The 18,324-nt window shown below is 49.1% G+C and overlaps 1 long non-coding RNA gene across 1 annotated transcript; it reads right to left on the bottom strand.

The window, feature by feature from the left end:
* Positions 1-200: 200 nt before the first annotated feature.
* Positions 201-15,796, bottom strand: LOC310700732. Its single transcript, XR_014522769.1, has 3 exons — positions 14,700-15,796; positions 8,582-11,049; positions 201-2,379 (listed from the first exon to the last, which is right to left on the bottom strand). It is a non-coding gene; the product is annotated as an uncharacterized lncRNA (long non-coding RNA).
* Positions 15,797-18,324: the final 2,528 nt, after the last annotated feature.

The raw sequence follows: 18,324 nt of genomic DNA, 5'->3' as shown, positions 1-18,324 counted from the left end.
TTATTTTATCACATCCTTCCTCCAAAGAGCTCAAGGCAACAGACACACTTCTCTTCCACCAACCTCTCCCCGCAGACCCCGGCGATTTTACCTTCACACGGCATAACAAACTGTGTTGGCTGAGTTGAAAGGCACCATTTGGCCCAAGGCCATCCAGATTCAATCCATGCTGGTTGGACATCCATAGTTCAAAGTGGGTGGGAGAAGTGGGTCCTGGCCAATTTCTCAGTCCCCTTCCTGTTACCATCTTATAAAATCCCCACTTATAAAATCTCATTCTGGGAGCTAACCCAGGTTAGCCTCAAATTCAGTGTGCGCTCACGGCGAGCTCCAAAGGCAGAGGTTGATGGGAAAAAGACAGGCAGAAGATCCAGTGCAGTTAGGAGAGTTCAGATTGGGCATCTTGGAGGTTTGGCGCACTGGTTCAGGACCGCACAGCCCAGGCTATACTGATAAACAGGAGAGGAGTGCATTATTAATCACGATCATCATTATTTTCCAACCTCTAAGTGCAGAGATTCTCACTTTAGCTCGCAATACCAGATGCAAATACCACAGGTCTCCACAGGGAGCTTCTGTGTGTTTTTTCCTCCATCATTAACATTCAGACTTAAATCATCTCAAATAAACTGACACACACTAAGTGGTATTACTGTAGTGCTAAAATGAGCAAATCAGTTGACTTTGTGGATATCTGCTGACAAAATATGTTAAATTTTACTTTCATCACAAGAATAATCAATTTTTAATTTGTTTAAAATCACATTCGTGGGCCTACACTACAGGCAGCTGCAGAGTTCTCGATTTCTGCCTTTCACTCTGCAGAAACACATCCTAATCTGGCCACCTGGTAGAAGCATTGCCAGAAAGGAGGTTTCCTTGGTGTGAACAGTGCAAGGCCTGGTCACCTCAAGGTACACTGCAGCCCTGCAATAACATGAATAAATCAAGGGACACAAGCACGGAGGGCACCAGGAATTCCGCTTAAGATGTTCAGGAAGCAACATCATCACCTCTGCCTTTGTAGCATCACCAAGCGTCCAGAATAAGAGCCCAAATCAGAACAGCAGGTGAGAACAAGGGTGAACAAGAGGCATAGACAGAGAGAACTTGCCCTCTGCACATTAAAGGACCATTTAAACGAAAGGTGGAGATTGTGAAGAAAAACCATTTAGCCATGCAGATTTCCACATGACCCACTTTCCCTGTGTTTGCCAGAATCACATGCCAGTAATTTTCAACCTGGAAGCTGCATTGATGTGTGACACCCAGAAAAGTTAAGGTCAGGCGTAGGTCTTCAGGCTGCTTCCAGATGGGTGGTTCCTAGCACTACTCAGTCATTATATACCCTGACATAGCTCAGTTGGTAGAGCATAAGGCTCTTAATCTCAGGGTTGTGGGTTCAAGCCCCAAATTGGGTGAGAGATTCCTCCATTGCTGGGGGTTGGAATAGATGATCCTTGTAGTCCCTTCCAACTCTATGATTGTTCCATCCAGAGCAGGGCACAGAATAATATTTAGCATGGATGGGGCCATTTAGAGCTCAGCACGAATCCACTTGTGGTAGGCCCTATTTTATAGTCCCCACCTACTTTTTGGATGAAGAAAAAACATGTTTGACTTAGGGTTAAAAGGTTTAGCAATGTAATGCTATAATGTTATTGTTAAAAAATAAATTAAAAAAAGAAGATTTGGAACAAATATCTGCAAATATTCCAGGGTCACAACGTTACCTTTCCAAGGGAGATATTTCAATACCAAATTCACATACACGTTTTTGAAATGTGAAATTTTAACCTCAGCGTTTGACATTTAAGTGTTTGGGATGTCTTGCTATAGGCTTGATTGTTTTGATGTCAACAGGTTTCAGATACAAATTTTCACAAGCTGCATGCTATAATTGCCATGCCAAAGGCTATAAGTTTAAAAGGCTGTAAGGTTTAAAAAAGCAAGCAAACAACCAACTCATTACGTGTCTACTATCAAATATAACTGTGCATTAAATATTGCTGACAACCATCAGATATGGAACGCCCTTTTCACTCTTACCTTCTGGGGAATGCTGAGTCCTGGGGAAGCTCCCCAGCAATCCTAGGCCCTCTTGTGCCCTAGGCAAAGGAGATGTATTGGTGCCTCTGAAGCCAAGAGAGACCATGGACCAGAAACTCTAATAGTTTGCTTTTCATCACCTTCCACGCTCTGCCAGTGACTTCCTCCATGGCCACTGGGATGGGGTCTGCTGTGTTTCTCCTCCTCCTCCTCCATTGTCTTCCTCCTTCCCTCCTTCCTTCTACTCATTGCAGGAGAAGAGTTTGACCAACGCCGCTGATCTTCTACCACACGCACCAAACATGTTAGAGTCTAGGCAGTGCTTTCCTTCTAGGGGAAAAAAGAGGTGCCTGTACTCAACCTGAAGTTGTAACAGAAAGTGCCACACTTTGAATTGGTGATTTTCTTCTTGGGGGGGGGGGAAGGTGCTGTACCCCCAGAAAAAAGCACTGCTTCTATCGCATGCCCTCAGTTCTTAGCAAGGGGGAAACTCTGTCCCATGTGAAATGTGTCCTAGAACACACCATAGGAACTTCTGCAAAATAGAGAGAGCAGTTGTTGCATCTGCACCTCCATCACTCACACTGTCTAGGGTGGAAGGCTGAGGTTGGTGGGCAGCAAATCACTGCACAAAGCTGGAGCTGGTGCAGGTGCCATCAAATGATGGCTATAGGGCTGGCTTGATCCTCACTGCCCCTCCCTGCCCCCAGAGCTCCATGTTTGGGGGCTTTCTGCAGGCAACCGCCAAGCAGCTAGTGGGCTCCTTGCTTGGAGGAGTGACTCAGGCATCAATCCACAGGTGGAGAACAGTTTGCAGGGCAGGACAGAGTGCCCCCCAGCCAAGCCCAGAACAAAGTGGGTTTGGCCTGCAGCCTTGGAATAATAATAATAATAATAATAATAATAATAATAATAATAATAATAATAATTTTGTATACTGCCCATATGACTGGGTTGCTCCAGCCACTCAGGGTGTAATAAAGCATTAAATCTTAAAAAGCTTCCCTATACAGTGGTACATCGGGTTACAGACACTTCAGGTTACAGACTCCACTAACCCAGAAATGGGACGCAGGTGGCGCTGTGGTCTAAACTACTGAGCCTCTTCGGCTTGCCGATCAGAAGGTCGGCAGTTCGAATCCCTGCGACGGGGTGAACTCCCATTGTTCGGTCCTAGCTCCTGCCAACCTAGCAGTTCGAAAGCATGTCAAAGTCTCATAGAATCATAGAGTTGGAAGGGAACCTAAGGATCATCTAGTCCAACCCCCTGCAGTGCAGCCATCCCTTATGGGGATCGAACCTGCCACCTTGGCATTATCAGCACCGCGCTCCAACCAGCTGAGCTATCCAGCCCTGCCAGTGTGGGAAACAGGACACTGGAGTAGGTAGGCCATTGGTCTGATGCAGCACAGCTCTCTTCCTGTTTGTTGTGATACAGCAGTAGGCAACAGCTATCAATATTGCTGCAGGCTAAATACTTTTCCTTGTCAGCTATCGAATATTGCATTGTCAAATATGGAAGTCAAATATCATTTGACGCCCAATATCAGATATTGTGAGAAAGTTGGAGCGCTCAGAAAATACCTAGAGAATATTCTTGTGTAACATGCAGTACAGAAATTGTTCCCAAAGCTGCCTCCAATATAAAAAATAATGTTACATTGGACTTGTGCCTCAAGGTGAACAATTCTGTCTTCCTCTCTGAACTGCCAGAGATACACAATACATTCACACATGCCTGTGTGGTATAGGGCTCAGAGTGCTGGTCTAGGACCTGGGAGACTAAGGACGGACCTCCAGAATGAATTAAGTTCTTAACCAGAGGTACCACTGTATGATTCAAATGATTCGGGAACCCCAAGGGAGGCATGTTTTTTGTGATTTCATCATTCCTTGACTGCGGGCAATTCCTTTAATTGTTACATAACCTTCGTAGGCTGAACCGCCCTGGGAAAGCAGTTCCCATTTTTAAGTGGCACAGTTCTCTTAGCAAACTTTGTTTGTCCCACAGCACAGGAAATACAGACCCGACATAAGAGCGTCCTTATTATTCCCTTGGACCAACACATGAGAGAAATTAGTTCCTGGATTCTTCTCCATAATGGAACCCACAGATTTAGGCTAGCCTTGAAAGCCAGTCCAAATCCTCCTTCTCCTCAAACAGGCCAGGGCTGAGGTCATGCTGAGTTTGTAGTTCAAATCCAGCGGTACCTCCAACGCACGGCACCAGGCGAGCTATGATCTCCCCAGTGTCATCCCTAGCTCCAGGCGGAGGAAGGAGGCTGGAGCTCATCACGAATTCCGGACAACGGCGAGCAAATCTGCTGACCCCCATTTTCAGTCAGTGTTCGAAAACAAAGCAGAAAATATGGAACATGATGCTACATGTAGAACCAGCTGTTAGTTTGGCAAACTTTAAAACGAAAGAGTGGGAGACAAGGGCTGAGGCGAAGTAGGGAGGGGAGCCCTCTTGAAACGCATATGCTCCCACTTCGGGGTGGGGGTGCGCTACAAAAACATTCACTCATTCGGACTGCGGGAAACTCTTTTATTTGCTCCTGTGATGCCATTGTCAGGGTTGCCATACTTCAAGAAGTAAAACTCCTGACACCTGCAAAGCTGTCGAGCTTTTCTTCAGAAGACCCCAAAATCACTGAGCTTTATTTTTAGGAAACCACCAAAATTGAGCTTTTTTTGGTGGAGGGAACCTTCCCCCAAAATAGTTGCCATACATCCGGGTTTTCCCTGACATTAGGCAAAATCCCCCCCGACACCATTTTTATACCCGAAAACCAGGACGTCTCAGGAATTCTCCTGACGTATGATGTACACGTAAGACAAACTTGGTTTGTATGTGGAGCAGAAAGCTATTTTTTATCAATTCCTCCTTCCCTAGTAGCCTTCCTATGTCCCCCTGTATCTGCTCTGGAGGGTCCCCTATAAATTTAATAAATAAAATAAAATACAGGCGCCAGGCGAAAACGTTCCCCTTTGATCAGGTTTTTGGCTGATTATTAACCAACAGCCCTTTAAATGTGGCTGTTGGATGGGGAGGGATTTTTATGTTTTGGTTTAATTATTTGTTTGTGTTTTATCTTGTATTTTATTCAGTGAGCCGCCTTGAGATCTTTTGATGAAAGACGGTATATTAATTAATTAAATAAACAAGCTAATTTAGTGGGGATGGGGAGGCTGCAGAGGGGAGGAGGAAAGATGGCAAAATATAGCATCCCCCCCCCTTGCCTTGCCCCATGCTGTTGACAGAAGTCTTACACCAGCTGAGCAAAATCACTGGCTACAACCCATAGCCCTGACTGGCTCCAAAGGAGGATGGACGTCTTCCTGCTCTTCATGTGATTCCTGATTTGCTGAGATTGTATCAGGAAAAGCCTACTTGAAAACAAAAACAAAAAAACAGTGCCATAGTAGCAGCTGCATCCCTGAAAGAGCATCTCCACCTCCATCATTCAGCCCAGACACTGAGATCCAGCTCTGAGGGGCTTCTGGCAGTTCCCTCACTGTGAGAAGTCAAGTTACAGGGAACCAGGCCCAGGGCCTTCTCGGTAGTGGCTCCCACCTCGTGGAACACCTTCCCATCAGATGTCAAAGAGATAAACAATCATACAGCGTTCTGTAGACATCTGAAGGCAGCCCTGTATCAGGAAGTTTTTAATATCTGATGTGTCATGTTTTTTTCTTCCCTGTTCTGTTGGAAGCCTCCCAGAGTGGCTGAGGCAACTCAGTCAGACAGGCGGGGTACAAGTAATAAATCACTGTTATTAAATTATTATTGGGGAAAGAAATTACTGAGAAAGGGGGTGAGCAGTACAGTGGTACCTCGGGTTAAGTACTTATGGTCCATTCTTAACCTGAAACTGTTCTTAACCTGAAGCACCACTTTAGATAATGGGGCCTCCCACTGCCACCGCGTGATTTCTGTTCTCATCCTGAAGCAAAGTTCTTAACCTGAGGTACTATTTCTGGGTTAGTGGAGTCTGTAACCTGAAGCAGATGTAACCTGGGGTACCACTGTACACATAAAAGGTTCACACACACATACACACAACTCCCTTTTGCCCTGATTATTTTCATGGATGAAAATTCAGCATAGGCTTAGGTTTAAAAGCAAGACTTTGTTCAGTTGATTCCACGCTGTCTGGCCTTGGTGGGAAGATCAGATTACTCAAGGCCCCAGAAATAACTGGAGTAGGGAGAGAGATCATCAAGAAGCATAAGAGATTCCAAGAAAACTCACCCTCACTATCTGTTGTTTACTAGAGGTCAGGGTTAAGGTGACCTGAACAGAATATCATTTTATATATTCCTGTACGCATACCACCACCATCAAATCTGGAAACCAAACCCTTCTTTCGGAAGCAGATGGAAGATTTCAAGTATTTAGCGACTTCCTGGCTTGTGTGCTGAAGAAAACCATGGATCCAGAACTACAAAACCAGCTGCTTTGGACTTCCTATGTAATGATATGTCTTGAAAGAAGCTCCACAGCCTCATTGCGGGGCTTGTGTTTGTAGGGCTGTGCTTCGTGTGTATGTGCAGGACACCACCTGTACTGCACCCCAGACAGAAATCCAACAGGTGTGGGTTTTCCTGGCAGGGAAACGCAGCAACGGGCGAAGCTTTTTTTTTGCACCAAGATCCCTGCCTGCCATGCAGCTGTTTTCAGGTTCAGAGTCCCCGCCAAGAAAGGTGGCCGTGGCTCCTTGCTCGATTTAAACCCACTCGCCAGTTAATTCGATAAAGGGCGCTCGGCGGATGGCGAGGGAGAACGACATCTGCAAATTATATTCGCAAGACAGTATAGGCTGGGCTGCTGCCGCGGCGTCTGAGAGACCCAGAGTGCTGCCTCCCTTTTCTCCGCTCTGCTACAACTTGCCCATGCGGGCAAATCGCCTACACCGCATCGCGCGGGGGGGGGGGGAGAGGGCGGGCACCGACTCTGCCCGCTCCCGCACCGCGGACCGTGCGCACGACGCTTGCTAATGGGGGATCTAATGCTTAGGCTGGTTATCTGCGCCTGGACAAGCCCTCCCGCCTCTGAGCAAGGCAGCCCCGGGCAGCGGGCAGGTTCTCACGAGAGCTCTCGGTGGAGCGGAGAGACGTGTCCGCTTCTCCCTCCCTCGCTGCCCGACCCGTCCAAGCAGGCAAGGGAGGAGCCCGCCCGCCTCCCCCGCGCCCGGATCTGGCCGCCCCCTCGGGGGGCATCCCGCGCTGCAAGGTCTCTGCGCCTTTAAATATCCCCAGCCACGGCTAAGCAGGCACCTTCTCCAAACATTTAGGCCCATTAACATTGTTAAGCAGTGAGTTAGGGAGTGTCAGAAATGTGCTATTTTCACACGCAGGCTGATTGATGAAGGGCGACGCGCGCAGGGCCCCGGGTTGGCAGCGAGACAGGCTTGAACAATGAGGGGGCCCCCAGCCAGCCAATAAATACCAGCCTCTAATCTCATTCCCCCCACGTGGGGACGGACAGGCAGCCCGGCCGACGCAGCCATTGGGCGGCTGGCAGCCAACCAGAGGGTGCCAAAAAGAAGCTTCGCGCTCCCGTTGGTTAGTCGAGTCCCCTTTTGTTCTCGCCACCTCGGCGGGGGTTTAACCCTTCCTTCTCCCTTCCCCCCACTCCCCTTGCCGAAAAGGGGGCCGGAAAGCTGAAGAGGCGGAGGAGGCGCCAGCTTGCATCGCAGCGCGGGAGAGGCTGCAAGGAGACGGGCAGGGAGAGGGGTGGCTCGCTTCTGTGGGGCGCTACGAGCCTCAGGATAAGGATCGTGGCGGGCATCGCGTTTCACTATCCACCCACCCCGCTCCCCACGCGCGTTTCCACCAGCGCTGTGCAGGGTGGCTCCAGTGTGGCTCCCAGCGCTCTGTGGCGCAAGCAAATCGGTTTTGCATGCAAAAGGTCCCAGGTAACCAGATTCGATCCCCCAACGTTTGCAGCTAGGGTTGGGCAAGCTCCGTTTTCTGAAACCTTGAAGAGTCGCTGCGGTTCAAGGTAGACTGTACTGAGCTAGAGGGGATCTACAGTATGATTGGGTATAAGGCAGCTTCCTAGGGTCCGGGTGCCCTTTTGGAAGTCTCTCCACACATGCACCCCGCCCCGATCTTCCTCTTCTGCTGCAAAGGGACGAGTTTCGTGGCACTACGAAACGGAAGGGAGCGTTAGCCAAGTAGGAACACCACCGCAAGGCAAAAAGCAGAGGTAGGGCCACCTCCCGCGGCCCTCAACCAAGCCCTGGAGGCAGTGCCGTAGCGTGGGGGGTGCAGGGGGGCCGGCCGCACCGGGCGCAACATCTGGGGGTTAGGGTTAGGGGGCGCAAATCAACGGGTTAGGGGGCGCAAATTACTTGCCTTGCCCCGGGTGCTGACAACCCACGCTACGCCACTGCCTGGAGGTGAACGAGGAGCAGGAGGTCTTGGGTGGTCGGAACAAGCCCTTGTAGGCCTGCAAGTGGAAACCGTGGAACCAGGCCAGACCACAGGTCAATATATATAACTCCCCGGCACAAAATCGTCTTACCTGGACTCGTGATGCTTCCACGCACGAGGCGACCAAAGAGCACATGCGCCAAGCTCGTTACCCACCCAATTCGCTAACACGCCGAAGCTTACTGCACGCTTATTCCGGAGTAAATCACCTCGATGACAACAGGATCATTTGTGGGCGCACCCGAAGATGCTAATGCTGTTCAAATTGCTGGGGCTCATGATTTGTGAGTGAGTGAGAGAAAGAGATTCTATCGCTGCAGCCAGATTTGGAAAATAGAAACCACCCCCTTCCCCCCCCAAAAAAAAAACCCCGAAGGGACGGAGGCGACAAAGTGCGGTTGTGCAATGCAACAACCCCGGAGTACCGTCCCCCAAGTCTTTTTAACAGGTCGGTTTCACTTATGCTTCCCGCCACTGGGTGGCAGTACACCTAGACGGCCATGCTCCTGCTAGTAGAGAGGTGGTCCGGGCAGGAGGGCTAAACTATTTGGGAGGTGAATGTATGACCCACTTCCTGGAGGAAGAAGGTGCAAGCGTGCGTTGGATCCACGTGGGCCAGGTGAGCTGGTAGAGTACCAGACGGCTCAGTCCAGTGGACCAGGCGCTGAAGGAGGATGTTCCGCTTTCAGCGCATCCATGCCACCCTCTCCAGGTTTCTAACCTAGTGTCCATCGTCTCAAACCACATAATTTCTTCTGTTGAGGCTCTTCATTCCCTCCTCCCCCGTCCTTTTCTCAGCATTTCTCCCATAGATAAAGTTGCTGTTTCCCTTGAACCTCCAAAATTTATCCAGTAGACTCTCTGTGATGAAGTTGGCACATAATTTATGGGGAATCAGGCGGGGGCTGGACAGGCCAAGGAAATGCCTTCAGACCCCCCCAGCTTCCATAAGCCACACAAAGTCTTCCCTCCACCTCATGGGGGGAAAGCAACAGTTATTCTCCCGCCCTACCCAATACGCACCAGCATCTCGGACGTCAAGCGGACCATATACCATGCTTGTGGAATCTGGTTTGTGTGGTATTGTTTGCTAGGTCCCTGAGATCCACCAACTAGAAACAAGTACAGTGGTACCTCGGGTTACAGACGCTTGAGGTTACAGACTCCGCTAACCCAGAAATAGTACCTCAGGTTAAGAACTTTGCTTCAGGATAAGAACAGAAATCATGCTCTGGCGGCAGCGGGAGGCCCCATTAGCTAAAGTGGTGCGTCAGGTTAAGAACAGTTTCAGGTTAAGAACGGACCTCCGGAACAAATTAAGTACATAACCAGAGGTACCATTGTATTTTCTCTTAAGGGCTTAGTGGGCCAGGTATACCCTTAGGTTTTTACTTTTAAAGTGGGGCGGGTTTGCTCTTGAGTACAAGATCAGCCCAGGATTTTGTTTCCATTACCAGAGCTGAGATCTGAGCCCTTTCACGCAGCCCCACCCCCTACCCTTGAGTTGTCTTCGTTACAGGAGAGGTGTTTATTTGTTGACACTGCTGAGCAGCTGGAAGCCAGCAACCCTTTACTGATCTTCCACAAGTCACCCAGAGCTGTACCCCCTATCTACCTTTTGTCCATCCCTGGTTTAGAGAGACAGCGGAAGCCCTCCCATTCTCAAATTTGCACTAGCTGTTGAATAGTTAAGCCTTGCCTCCCATGTATCCCGTGATCATCGCTCCCCCCCCCCCAATACGCAGTATAGCAGGCTGGCAGGGATTCCTTCCAACGCCACGATCTAAGAAGTCACCGACTAAGCAAGTGAACAATCAAATGCAGCCAATTTGGCTAGAGCTGTGCTGTGAGGGATGCCAATAGAGAAGGAGGGAAAGAAAAGAAAAGAAAAGAAAAGCTGGCACTGGCAGCTTTTGCTACCACCTGCATAAGGACCGGACACCCGTTGGCAAATGTCCACTAGCGCTCCACCACAGACCACCCCCGCCTCTCTTCCTCCCCTTGATCTCCAGTTTTATATTCCACGAAGCCCATTGCAACTTACTGATCTGATGACCTGTTCAGTCCAGGGAGCGACTGAAAGGGATGAGAAGGTTGCATAGAGCTGCTCTCTTTACTTTTGCTGGGCTGCAGCGTTTGAACCCAGGATCTCTTCCACTCCCCCTCAGTCAATGCACCATGCAATATTTACCACGGCCGCCTGTGCTTGGGAGTACAGATGCATCCTGCCCTGGGGATATTAGCCGGGCTGCTGAAGCCCAAACACTCAACCACATAAGAGAGGAGAACCTTCTGCAGCACTGTGTTGTGTGTTTTCACAGGTCGGCTGCCGCATCTTTATAAAGTAGACTGTTGCCTAGGAAAGATCATGGTACCATCATGTTGCAGCCCGGTACTAAGCATATTTGCACAGACGTTTTCCCCACCCCACCATTCAGCGGGGTTTGCTTTCTAGTAAGTGAGATTGCATCTTGAGAGTCTCAGACATCGCAGCAGTCCTTGCCTTCTTGCAGTTACCAGGCAAACAAGGCTCTTCTGGAATCAGCTGTTCAAGGACACCTGAGAGAGAGAGAGAGAGAGAGAGAACCAATTGTTTCTGCTGGCTTGGGAACATTATGTGTGGCAGTTATTGAGACATTGCGTCAGAGAGCTACTTGGATGTATATACCAGATCACAACCTCTCATTCCTGATTAATGAATCAAATGCATCTACCGTCCTCCAGTTTCCATATCCACACGTAACCCGTTGGATTTAATGGGGTTTACTTCTGAGTAGAAGACGGTGGAGGATTGCCATTGTACGGTAACTGTTTCAAATCCCATTGCACCCATAGGCATGCACAGAGAGACTCTGTGCATGTGTGCAAAAGAAAGATGGCGATTCACCCCTTTGTTCTTGTTTAATATACCTAGTCAGATTTGGTTTGGGTTTTTTTGAGGTGATGAAAATATTATACAGTAAGGGATCTTGAATTCTATAACACTTGTACATCAAACAGATACCAATCTGGACCTGGCTTTTGGCAAAGGGTCCCAAAGGCTTTGCAACCAAATTACGCCCTGATATTCTTATGAAGGGACGCGGGTGGCGCTGTGGTCTAAACCACAGAGCCTAGGGCTTGCCGATCAAGGAGGTCGGCGGTTCGAATCCCCGCGATGGGGTGAGCTCCCGTTGCTCGGTCCCTGCTCCTGCCAACCTAGCAGTTCGAAAGAACGTCAAAGTGCAAGTAGATAAAGAGGGAAGGTAAACGGCGTTTCCGTGCGCTGCTCTGGTTCGCCAGAGGCGGCTTCGTCATGCTGGCCACATGACCCAGAAGCTGTACGCCGGCTCCCTCTGCCAATAAAGCGAGATGAGCACCGCAACCCCAGAGTCGGTCACGACTGGACCTAATGGTCAGGGGTCCCTTTACCTTTATTCTTATGAAGAATTAGGTATGTGAAAATGCAGGAGGTGAAAAATGAATGCCACTAGTCCTCATGGTTGCAGGCATGAACATTTCTGCTCAGAAATACAGGCTTCTGTAATTTTAGTTAATGAAGCAACACTTCCAAGACTTTCCCCTCCATTTCAAACAAATTGGTTATGGCTTCCTGCTGACCTTTTGCCACCACTGCCTCCTGGTGCCCATCCCTTTTTCCTAGTCTCACCCCGGGCCTTTTCTGAAATCAGAGCAAACTCCCCAAATTTATAATCCAAAGCAAGAATATTTGCAGTGTTCACCTCCTAAATCCAATCAAAATAATTGGGCTTTCTAGCCATTTTTTAAAGCAAAGACCCCTCTGGCTTTGAGCTCCTTAGAGCACAATTTGCCAGCCAGATCTCCATGGCAGCCAGCTGCTAATTGATTACATCTATGGATATTGTGGTTGCCACCTCTTCAAGAGAAAAGGGAGAAAGATCAGTACTCATTTGTATATGTTAATCCAGTTAGTTTTTTAAAAAATGTATGCAAACTTATTGTCTAACGCTGGGGCCAAGCTTTTTGAAAAAACGGGTGGAAATGAGAAGAAAATAATAGTCAACACAAGCCAGAATAAGACTAGTCACGTGGCAGCCCCAATGTACATTTTAAACAGAGCATTACAGTAAGGCAGTGGCCTTAATAACAGAGCCTATAGAAAATATTGTGAAGCCACATCTCAATCTTCCATCCAGTGACAGCAAAAGTGAAGGCTCTGGGCTGTTCCCCGCTATATAGGGCTCAGAGCAAGCTGGAGCGCACAGCTTTCGGAAGACTCAAATCCAAAAGCCCATTTGCCCTCTGTTCCTCCTGTGGCAGACAGAGCACATGTCAGAATTTGTCTGGGAAAGGAGGCAACGGGACGGATGAATTCCCCTGCCAATTCATTCATGCAGGCTGGACACGCCGGTTTTGGCAGTTTTCAGTGCATTTCAAAACGGCGCATACAGCAAGGGGGGAAATTGACAAAGTTCTTTAACCTCTCTCCCCAACACACACACCATGCCTTGCACCTTTGCAGAAGGCCTCTGTTGGCTGCAAGGGCAGCGCAAAACATTTTGTTGTGTGAGCCTAAGGAAAAGAGAGCACACACACACACACACACACACACATGTCATTTCCACATACAGAAGCCAGCTGGACTGACGGGCTGAATTTTGCTTCAGCACTGCTAACAGGATGGAGCACCTGGGGGCAGCAGATATGGGATGCAGGGTTTGCCCGCATGGCCCACACAGCTCTGCCCTCCCAGCAGCTTGCTGCCACTCCACCGAATCTGCCGCCTGAAGCAGCTGCCTCACTCTGTCTAATGGTACGGCCGGCCCTGATCAGCTGCTTACTTTCTGAGCTTCAAAATCCACGGCAGGCTGCTGCCTGACCAGACTTCCCTTTCTTGGGTGCGCAGGAGAATAATGCTTCTATCTGCCCAGTCGGGGGTCTCCCTCCTGAAGCTTACTATCAGTGCAAGGCTGCAGAAAGCAAGGAAACTTGGTCTCTGTTCAGCTCACGGCATGGCTGCTGTCGTGAGCAGACACGAAACCTAATCTGGGTGTGGCACGTGTGGTTCATTGCAACTGCAGCCCAGCTTGTACATGAATAATCGGAGGCTAATCTGAAGACAAAGAAAAATAGGGTTGCCACATGTCTGAAATTTCCTGGACATAGCCGGAATACTGCAGCCGCAAGCAGAAATTGGTGGAATGCCCAGGAAAATCCGGATGTTGGCAGTGTCGTTTATGCCACTCAAAAATGTCCAATTTCAACTTTTCTGTCTGGATCTTCGCTTTTTGAAATACGGCAACCCTAGAAAAGTCCCAAAGAGAAAGGTGTGTTTCTAGTCAGCCCATCCCTAGTCAACTTTCTGCTCCTAAGCATTAACTGCCAATCACTGGCCTGATTCTCCTTATAGGTAAAAGGTGAAAGGTAAAGGACGCCTGGACATTAAGTCCAGTCAAAGGCAACTATAGGGTGTGGCACTCATCTTGCTTCAGGCCTCGGGAGCCTGCGTTTATCCACAGACAGCTTTCCGGGTCATGTGGCCAGCATGACTAAACTGCTTCTGGCGCAATGAGACGCTGTGACGGAAGCCAGAGCGCACGGAAATGCCATTTACCTCCCCGCCAGAGCGGTACCTATTTATCTACTTGCACTGGCGTGCTTTCAAACTGCTAGGTTGGCAGGAGCAGGGACAGAGCAACGGGAGCTCACCACCAACAAGTGGATTCGAACTGACAACCTATTGATCAGCAAGCCCAAGAGGCCCAGTGGTCTAAACCCGCATCCCTGTACCCTTTCTGCTTATACCAACCAAACGAAGCCATGATATTCCTTCTAGCTTCATCTATACCACTCTTCCCCAACCTGGTGCCCTCCAGACTATTTGAACTACCGCACCCATCAGCCAATGTTGCCAGTGGTCAGGAATGATGGGAGTTGCAATGCCCACAACATCTGGTTGATGTTTTATTGTGTTTTTAATATTTTGTTGGGAGCTGCCCAGAGTGGCTGGGTCAACCCAGTCAGATGGGTAGCATATAAATAAAATAATCATCATCATCTGGAGGGCACCAGGTTGGGGAGTGCTGGTTTATACCCTGCTCTCCAGTCTTTTCCTAGCCCTACCTGCACCCAAATTTACAAACGAGCGCCTGCGGAGATCGTCAGACCCATTTTTCAAACTCAAGCTCCTTTTTCAAACCATCTGCCTTCTGCCCAACCCAGCCTTCAATTACATTATGTGACTTTACCATGAATGAGGATTAAGAAGCACTCTTCTGAAGCAGGCCAGTGGTCCATCTTGCCCAACGACCTACCCTCACAGTGGACAACTTGGGCAGCTGCATATTTCTGCATCTACGATTCTATGATTCGACGCTCATGGGTGAAACCACAAGCAGTAGCAGCTCATGCACTGAGCAGTGTTTCAGTCCCAGTAGTGCTGATTTATCCACAAGGGGATAGACCCAATAAGTTAGGAGCTTTGCGTTTTTGTCAGCCTTTGTCTCCCAGACCAGCACAATTCCAGCCACTATTTTTAATATCCCTGAAAAATCCACTATCACAATCTTTCAGCACGTTAAATGTCTCACTCCTCCACGCTGTAGTTCCACAAGGCATCCCTCCCGATTCTCCTCTTCAGGTTAGGTGAGAGCCTGTCTCAGCTGTGCACATCTCACTACTGCTGCGCACTCTTGCCCAGCGCAACTTGGAGAGGGGAGGGTCTCAGGAGGAGTGACCCAGATCGGTGACTTTGAGGCCCCTTTTGGGAACTCTTGCTTCCTCCATCAGCGCAGTCGCCGCCTCAGCCCAGTCAGTAGCAGCTGCTGCCCCTCTTTCTGCTCCAGCTTTGTGCGTTAATCACTTCACTCCACAGCCAGTGTATGTTTACCCATTATTAATAAGGCCTGTCATCTCGCTTCTTTCACCCAGGCCACCTCTGTGCCAAGGAGATCTTGGACTTGGGCGTTTTGTTTTCTTCCGTTCTTTAAAGAGACAGCAGCTTCATCTGGCTCTTTCGCGGCATGTGCCCGTACATCTATGAAAATCTTGGCGTTTCTTGAGTTTGGAAGTTGGGGGTTTAGCTGTGGAAGCCATTTCCCTGCCTATGAAAATATGCTCTTCAGGCCTGAGCCACTCTCCTCTCCTCCTAAACGGCAGCTCTCCCCCTGTCCAGCTTTTGGCCGCTTCCTTTCTCCAACTTCATGACTCTCACATCTTAGTGGTCCAGTTAGTCCAGTGGTTAGTTAACAGAAATAGACGTTGATAAGAATAAGAACCTGCCCATCTGGCTGGGTTTCCCCAGCACACTCTGTTCCACTACTGCAGACTGGAATCCTCCATCCGCTTAGAGGCATTCCTCAAAAGTGTGAGAAAATCCAAGGCTGGAAATCCCACAATCTGCCTCTGCCCCTCCCTGGCAGTAAAAATGCAAATATCATTTATTAAATCGCTAACTGCTTGCCACCTTTTCATGACACCTAAAACCAGCTGCCTGAGGCAGACTCCTCACTCTGCTTAGTGGTAGGACAGACCTTGGGGAAAGGAACACACAACAAAAACCCTTCTTTTTACCTTCCATATTCTGGACCTGGGATAGCTCAGTCGGTAGAGCATGAGAAGACTCTGAAACTCAGGGTTGTGGGTTCGAGTTCCACGTTGGGCAAAAGATTCCTGCCTTGCAGGGGGTTGGGCTATAGATGACCCTCATGGTCCGCCTTACAACACTACAATTCCGTGATTGTGTGGCTGAAAAATGATGGCTAGAGCGGACCAGGGCATCACTAAGCAGTATAAAAGCGATCTTTGTTGCATACCCTGGAAGCAGCCGGCTGCATAGTGCTGGCCTGAGAAGTTCTGAGCCCTCCTCAATTCCATATTCAGAAGCTTACCAGACTGGCAGCTGAAACTGCCTTCAGCAATGGCAACAGGACAGCGTCCTTGTGGGAATTCCCTTCCACGAGAGCTAGCGGTGGCCAGAAATGTTAGACGAATCCAAGGAAGAGAAGGCTATCAATTGCAAGTGCGGAGAGTGCTGTCCCACCCAGGTTGTGAGCTTCCCATGGGCGGCAACTTTAAGAACAGGTCATTGGACAAGATGGGGCTTTGGTCTGACCCAGCTGGACTCTTCTTTATGTCATTATCCTTCATGGCACCTGAGGGCAGCTGGCCAGCTGAGGTGGGACAAGGGCAGGCCACCTGGTACACATAGCTCTGCCCTCCAGCTCATCGCCTCTGCTCCACGTCCCTTAGAATCTGTCACCTGAGGCAGCTGCCTTACTCTGCCTGATGGTAGAGCCGGCCTGCAGCTGTAGATCCTTCAGAGCAAGAAGGGAAACACATACCCTCGGACATTTCTCTGATGAAAATAGACATCTTATTCAGTAATAATTATTATAATATTTATACCCTGTCTATCTGACTGGGTTGCACCAGACACTCTGGGCAGCTTCCAACATATATAAAAACATAATAAAACATTAAAAGGTTGCATAGTGACTTATCTCCTTGGCTCAGGGGTCGCGTAATTCCATACCCTCCAACATTTCTCCAGTGAAAATAGGGAGGTCCGAAGGAAAAGCAGGACATTCTGGGATCAAATCAGAAACCGGGACGTCTTCTGGAAATCTGGGACTGTCCCTGGAAAATAGGGACACTTGGAGGGTCTGGAATCACCCCCCACTTCGCCATTCCTCCGGCCCTACTCATATTGTAGCAGTTGTACAGTTTTAAGCTATTGCTTCAACTTCACCTTCTGTAAGCCTGGTCCCCTAGTCCATAGATTCATGTTGGTCTATTGCGCTTGGCGTTCTGAACTTGGTCACAGGGGACCTTTGCTTTGATGCTGGTTCAACCACGGTCTCTCTGTGTGGCCTTCATTGAGCTGGAATATCCCCCAGTCTCAGAGAATATCTACATTACATCACACCTCTTGGAGTTGTAGGCAGGGTGGGGAATAAGGTCCTTTTGCGTGACAAGATAGTTCCACAGTTTATATTCACAATCCTATGCAAATGTACTGGGTGGAGGTGAGGGGGACGCTTCACTGAATGCAGAAGATGCCCTCAGGAATGCACGGCACATGTGACACTCCCAAAAGTCATTTGAAATGGTCTGCACTGGCTCGGGGAGTCAAGGTCTTGCAGGAAGAGATAGCCACACGTTGCTTGTTTTAAAAATGGGGCTGCAATGTTCATTTCTCAATAAAATCAGGCGTCGTCCTTAAGATGAGAGGCAGCGTGTCGGGTGGTGGCACCTCTGAACTTACCTTTTTTTAAAAAGCTAGCACTTGCTGCAGTTGTCAGACTAGTTGGTGGAGTGGTTAAGAGCGGTGGACTCGTAATCTGGTGAACCAGGTTCGATTCCCCGCTCCTCCACATGCAGCTGCTGGGTGACCTTGGGCTGGTCACACTTCTCTGAAGTCTCTCAGCCCCACTCACCTCACAGAGTGTTTGTTGTGGGGGAGGAAGGGAAAGGAGAATGTTAGCTGCTTTGAGACTCCTTAGGGTAGTGATAAAGCGGGATATCAAATCCAAACTCTTCTCTTCTTCTAGGGGAGAACACAGGTGTCTTCTTCCACAACCAAGTGGCACATTTAAAAATGGTTACAAAACAGTACATGCATTTGGGAGGGGGAGTTGCGCTGTCGCTCATCCCATCTCCCTGGAAAGCCCCTGATACTTGCCCAACTGCATTCCATGGGGCAATCAAAACAGCAACAGGTGTGCTCCCTGTATCAGCGATGGGGGAGCACAGGCCCAGGGTTCCCTGGTGACCTTGCAGGACTCTTTATCAATCCCTCAGACCTCTCCTGAGCCCCACTGCAAAGCCCTGACACTAGCCTTGGTCAGAGTTTTCCTTGACTGCTTTTACTTG

This window comes from Podarcis liolepis (assembly GCF_965112155.1).
Source record: "Podarcis liolepis genome assembly, chromosome: 2".
Classification (NCBI taxonomy): Eukaryota; Metazoa; Chordata; class Lepidosauria; order Squamata; family Lacertidae; genus Podarcis; species Podarcis liolepis.
The sequence above is the reverse complement of the archived record's forward strand: the minus strand, read 5'-3'. Positions and strand labels throughout refer to the sequence as shown.